This window comes from Oncorhynchus masou, chromosome 26 (assembly GCF_036934945.1).
Source record: "Oncorhynchus masou masou isolate Uvic2021 chromosome 26, UVic_Omas_1.1, whole genome shotgun sequence".
Taxonomy (NCBI): domain Eukaryota; kingdom Metazoa; phylum Chordata; class Actinopteri; order Salmoniformes; family Salmonidae; genus Oncorhynchus; species Oncorhynchus masou.
In genome coordinates, this window is record NC_088237.1 from 23,897,432 (window position 1) to 23,904,136 (window position 6,705).

General features: G+C 42.6%; 1 protein-coding gene across 1 annotated transcript in view; it reads right to left on the reverse strand.

Moving 5' to 3' along the window:
- Positions 1 to 6,334, reverse strand: part of LOC135515081 (decorin-like) — a 43,888-nt gene extending 37,554 nt beyond the window's left edge. Inside the window, exon 1 of the mRNA XM_064938913.1 lies at positions 6,132 to 6,334. The gene's annotated coding sequence lies outside the window, so the exon portion shown is untranslated. The remainder of the gene's footprint in view (positions 1 to 6,131) is intronic.
- Positions 6,335 to 6,705: the final 371 nt, after the last annotated feature.

Genomic DNA, 6,705 nt, shown 5'->3' on the forward strand with positions numbered 1-6,705 from the left:
CTTTCCAAACTTGTGCAGCATTTGCGAGAGGATGACAGAGACGGTATTTTGGAATTGGGATTTACAGTGTTTACAGTAACGAATCCATGGGGCCTGTCAGTAACGAATCCATGGGATATGTTTACAAGGCTACAAGATGTCTGAAACATGTGTGCCCCCTTTAAACCCATCAACAACTCAACTCCTCCCCAACCAGACGCAGATACCCAGACAGTTCTAACTATTTCCAGTCCTCAAGACCCAGTTTGTCTGTCTACGTGATTCATCCGCCTTTCCATATATCATACAAACAGGTCTCCATTTGTCATTGTTTTTCCCCAAAGACATTTCCAAAGAAATTTTTCCCTAAAGACATTTCCAAGTTCAAAATAGTTTATCTATATGGGGAGATAACCAGAGATCCATCCATGTCAAGTGATGGGTAGATTGGGCACACAGATAACATACCAGCGCTTTGTCAACAGGAAATGCCTGCATTATCTACAGCCTGTATTATCTATTATCTACAGCCTGTATTATATACCGCATGTATTATAATACCGCATGTATTATCTACAGCCTGTATTATATACCGCATGTATTATCTACAGCCTGTATTATATACCGCATGTATTATCTACAGCCTGTATTATATACAGCCTGTATTATCTACAGCTTGTATTATCTACAGCCTGTATTATCTACAGCCTGTATTATCTACAGCCTGTATTATATACAGCCTGTATTATATACCGCATGTATTATCTAAAGCCTGTATTATCTACAGCCTGTATTATATACCGCATGTATTATCTACAGCCTATATTATCTACAGCCTGTATATACACCGCATGTATTATATACAGCCTGTATTATCTACAGCTTGTATTATATACAGCCTGCATTATCTACAGCTTGTATTATATACAGATTGTATTATATACAGCCTGTATTATCTACAGCCTGTATTATATACCACATGTATTATATACCACATGTATTATCTACAGCTTGTATTATATACAGATTGTATTATATACAGCCTGTATTATCTACAGCCTGTATTATATACCGCATGTATTATCTACAGCCTGTATTATCTACAGCCTGTATTATATACCACATGTATTATATACCACATGTATTATCTACAGCTTGTATTATATACCGCATGTATTATCTACAGCCTGTATTGTATACAGCCTGTATTATCTACAGCATGTATTATCTACAGCTTGTATTATATACAGCCTGTATTATATACAGCCTGTATTATATACCGCATGTATTATATACAGCCTGTATTATCTACAGCTTGTATTATATACAGATTGTATTATATACAGCCTGTATTATCTACAGCTTGTATTATATACAGCCTGTATAATCTACAGCTTGTATTATCTACAGCCTGTATTATCTACAGCCTGTATTATCTACAGCCTGTATTATATACCGCATGTATTATCTACAGCCTGTATTATCTACAGCCTGTATTATACACCGCATGTATTATCTACAGCCTGTATTATCTACAGCTTGTATTATATACAGCCTGTATTATATACAGCCTGTATTATCTACAGCTTGTATTATATACAGCCTGTATTATCTACAGCTTGTATTATCTACAGCCTGTATTATCTACAGCTTGTATTATATACAGCCTGTATTATATACTGCATGTATTATATACACCCTGTATTATCTACAGCCTGTATTATATACAGCCTGTATTATCTACAGCTTGTATTATATACAGCCTGTATTATCTACAGCTTGTATTATCTACAGCCTGTATCATCTACAGCCTGCATTATCTACAGCTTGTATTATCTACAGCCTGTATTATCTACAGCTTGTATTATCTACAGCCTGTATCATCTACAGCCTGTATTATCTACAGCTTGTATTATCTACAGCCTGTATTATCTACAGCTTGTATTATCTACAGCCTGTATTATCTACAGCCTGTATTATCTACAGCCTGTATTATCTACAGCTTGTATTATCTACAGCCTGTATTATCTAGAGCTTGTATTATCTACAGCCTGTATCATCTACAGCCTGTATTATCTACAGCTTGTATTATCTACAGCCTGTATTATCTACAGCTTGTATTATCTACAGCTTGTATTATCTACAGCCTGTATTATCTACAGCCTGTATTATCTACAGCCTGTATTATCTACAGCCTGTATTATCTACAGCCTGTATTATCTACAGCTTGTATTATCTACAGCCTGTATTATCTACAGCCTGTATTATCTACAGCCTGTACTGAACAGATGTGAACATCTACTCCTTTTCTCTCTCTTTTCCCTCTCCCTTCATCTCCCATAGATTAAGACATTTCTTCTTTGACCCTTTGGCAGTACCATTTGCTTTTGGGAAAGAGCACTACTGGAGAATGGAAATTATATTATTCCAATGAGGGAAAAAAATCATTTGTGGCTAACGTCCATCTTTCAGTTTATTGTTCTCTCTCGACCTGGACAGTTACAGTGAGTCCAGACGGGAAAATGTGGCCCTGGGCCTCGTCTCTAAAGACCCATGTCTTACTTTTCTAATACAGAGCTAACCAAACTATACTGTACAAATTAGTCCAAACAAACGAGATTTAAACATCAACGACTCCATCAACATGCCACAACAAATTTATCCTCCAACTCATAATCCCTTCATCTCCACTCTGTTCTCCAACTCATAATCCCTTCCTCTCCACTCTGTTCTCCATCTCATAATCCCTTCATCTCCACTCTGTTCTCCAACTCATAATCCCTTCATCTCCACTCTGTTCTCCAACTCATAATCCCTTCCTCTCCACTCTGTTCTCCAACTCATAATCCCTTCCTCTCCACTCTGTTCTCCAACTCATAATCCCTTCCTCTCCACTCTGTTCTCCAACTCATAATCCCTTCATCTCCACTCTGTTCTCCATCTCATAATCCCTTCCTCTCCACTTTGTTCTCCAACTCATAATCCCTTCATCTCCACTCTGTTCTCCAACTCATAATCCCTTCCTCTCCACTCTGTTCTCCATCTCATAATCCCTTCCTCTCCACTTTGTTCTCCAACTCATAATCCCTTCCTCTCCACTCTGTTCTCCAACTCATAATCCCTTCATCTCCACTCTGTTCTCCAACTCATAATCCCTTCCTCTCCACTCTGTTCTCCAACTCATAATCCCTTCCTCTCCACTCTGTTCTCCAACTCATAATCCCTTCCTCTCCACTCTGTTCTCCAACTCATAATCCCTTCCTCTCCACTCTGTACTCAACTCATAATCCCTTCCTCTCCACTCTGTTCTCCAACTCATAATCCCTTCCTCTCCACTCTGTTCTCCAACTCATAATCCCTTCCTCTCCACTCTGTTCTCCAACTCATAATCCCTTCCTCTCCACTCTGTTCTCCAACTCATAATCCCTTCCTCTCCACTCTGTTCTCCAACTCACAATCCCTTCCTCTCCACTCTGTTCTCCAACTCATAATCCCTTCCTCTCCACTCTGTTCTCCAACTCATAATCCCTTCCTCTCCACTCTGTTCTCCAACTCACAATCCCTTCCTCTCCACTCTGTTCTCCAACTCATAATCCCTTCCTCTCCACTCTGTTCTCCAACTCATAATCCCTTCCTCTCCACTCTGTTCTCCAACTCATAATCCCTTCCTCTCCACTCTGTTCTCCAACTCATAATCCCTTCCTCTCCACTCTGTTCTCCAACTCATAATCCCTTCCTCTCCACTCTGTTCTCCAACTCACAATCCCTTCCCTCCACTCTGTTCTCCAACTCATAATCCCTTCCTCTCCACTCTGTTCTCCAACTCACAATCCCTTCCTCTCCACTCTGTTCTCCAACTCATAATCCCTTCCTCTCCACTCTGTTCTCCAACTCACAATCCCTTCCTCTCCACTCCGTTCTCCAACTCATAATCCCTTCCTCTCCACTCTGTTCTCCAACTCATAATCCCTTCCTCTCCACTCTGTTCTCCAACTCATAATCCCTTCCTCTCCACTCTGTTCTCCAACTCATAATCCCTTCCTCTCCACTCTGTTCTCCAACTCATAATCCCTTCCTCTCCACTCTGTTCTCCAACTCATAATCCCTTCCTCTCCACTCTGTTCTCCAACTCATAATCCCTTCCTCTCCACTCTGTTCTCCAACTCATAATCCCTTCCTCTCCACTCTGTTCTCCAACTCATAATCCCTTCCTCTCCACTCTGTTCTCCAACTCATAATCCCTTCCTCTCCACTCTGTTCTCCAACTCATAATCCTTTCCTCTCCACTCTGTTCTCCAACTCATAATCCCTTCCTCTCCACTCTGTTCTCCAACTCATAATCCCTTCCTCTCCACTCTGTTCTCCATCTCACAATCCCTTCCTCTCCACTCTGTTCTCCAACTCATAAAAATTCCTCTCCACTCTGTTCTCCAACTCATAATCCTTTCCTCTCCACTCTGTTCTTCAACTCATAATCCCTTCCTCTCCACTCTGTTCTCCAACTCATAATCCCTTCCTCTCCACTCTGTTCTCCAACTCATAATCCCTTCCTCTCCACTTCCTCTCCACTCTCAAAAAACCTCCCTCTGTGTTGGAGGATGTTGGCTATTAGCTGGGAGTTTTGCGGTGTCTTGCAGGGAAGCCATCAGTCAGATCTCTCTGTGATAGAGGAAGCTGTACTGTTAGTAGATTAATAAGGCTTTGGGTTGCCAGGTACTGCTTTTTCTTCCCCCCCTTTCTTCGACTTCAAAGCAGGTCCTCCCTTTAATTTTGGTTGCCCCGGGTGATTTGGGTCTGCAGGGCTTCCATCAAATCAGAGTGGTCACGAAGTGGGCCGAAACGGTGCGTTAACATTGATGTGAAACAGAACAGCAGTACAACAAGTCAAATAAACCATTTCAGATCGATTTGTTTCAGTCTAAAATGCCCTGGATGGGTTCATTCTGGCTTGAACTGCTGCAAGTGAACTGTCACGGCTTGAGGCAATACAAAGAAATCCTTGTTGTTGTTGTGTTTTTATTTCGCTTATAGGATCTCCAAGTGCCAGAGGGGGAGTACAAAAGAGTGAAAGCAAGTTCTACAACTGAAGAAAAGGACACTGGTAAACTTAATGGGTTTTCCACCAGGGCCAGTTACTGACAAGAGAGGAGAGAAAACTCTCCAGGGACTTCACATCAAAGAAACCTCTTCTCTTTCTCTCTATTCCTCTGCCCACAACACCTCTGAATGCATGTAAAGCCATAAACGAACACACTGGGCAGTTTGATGTAAGGGAAAACCACATGTACAACCACAAGCCAACTAACTGACAAAACAGCTCATTTGCTCAAGTGCCTTGGGGGGTAAAAAACTCAAATCCGCTAGCCAAGGGATAAACCAATAAAGTCAAGGAAAGATAACATGGTATCCTCTTGGATAAATAGGGTAGGGTTTTATCATACATTGGCATGGGACTGGAGTGCTAGCATCAACAGTAGCACCACACCCCCTCCCTATAGCTGGTGCTGTCTTCATCATTCTGTAGGCTATCACATGGTCTGGTATGGGAATGATTAGCTATGGTCTCTCCTCCCTAAGCCAGTCCTGTTGTGAGACTAAGACCTGGCCATGCATCTAGTTTAGAGGGAGCGTGCACACACACACATGTACACACACACACACACACACATGCACACATATACACACACACACACACACACCAACCCTACGCCCACACAAAACAAATTTGCAATATCATGCACAAACGCATCACTTTCATGATATGCCTGGCATGACTCATGTTGTACATTCTAATTGACTGTATGTGCAAAAGCATTGAAATGAAGAACCGTTCATGACCAGTTCAACCACAAAATCACTGCTCACAGAGTCTGGTGACAGAGTTAAGGAATGAAGGAACATCAAAAGAGCATCCACATCACAGAACCTACCAAGCCATTAGAAAACCTCAAACCACAAGCACAGCATCACCATTTTACTAACCAAGTCTGCACGTTTGGGACCCCCGAAACACAATAGCCCCAATTCCAAATCCCTTTTAACAACTCCCCTCACAACCCCCCTCTCTTCCCACACTCCCCAGGCCTATAATCCAGTCTTTCCAAGTTTCCCCCAAAGATCCATCCCCTCTATCTGCCAGTGTGTTATCCTACCTGTGCTCTTTAGAAGCGTGGGAGAGAGAGAGTTCGAGTGCGCCGAGGTCAGATGGTCTTCCTTCCAAATATCCAGTTGGGGCTATAGGCTGAATCACTGTGAGCCTTCTGCACTGTGCTGCAAGGGGCAGAGCGATAATTGCACTGAGAGCGCGCGCAGCCAAGACCAAGCAGGTGTGCTCTGTCACGGACGAAGGGGAGGAGGAAGGGGCTGAGAGAGGAAGAGAGAGAGGGAGGGAGCTCCTGTTGAATTGAGACACTTGGTGGAGAGATCTTCCCACAGCAAGAGAGAGAGAGAGAGAGAGAGAGAGAGAGAGAGAGAGAGAGAGAGAGAGAGAGCGTTCCAAAAACAGCTGGAAATAGAGGGAGAGAAAATAGAGGAAAATTAAAAAATGAACAGCCACAGAGCGATGGAGACAAGAAGAGGAGAGTGGAGGGAAGAAAGGAGGGAGAGAAATGCAGGGAGAGAGAGAGGCAGAGTTAAGGCAATAACCAGTGACTAGGCTGGCAGGCTCCCATTCAGTACCATCTGGTAATGATAGGTCCTCCAGTGCTCAGTTCAAAAACGCCAGCT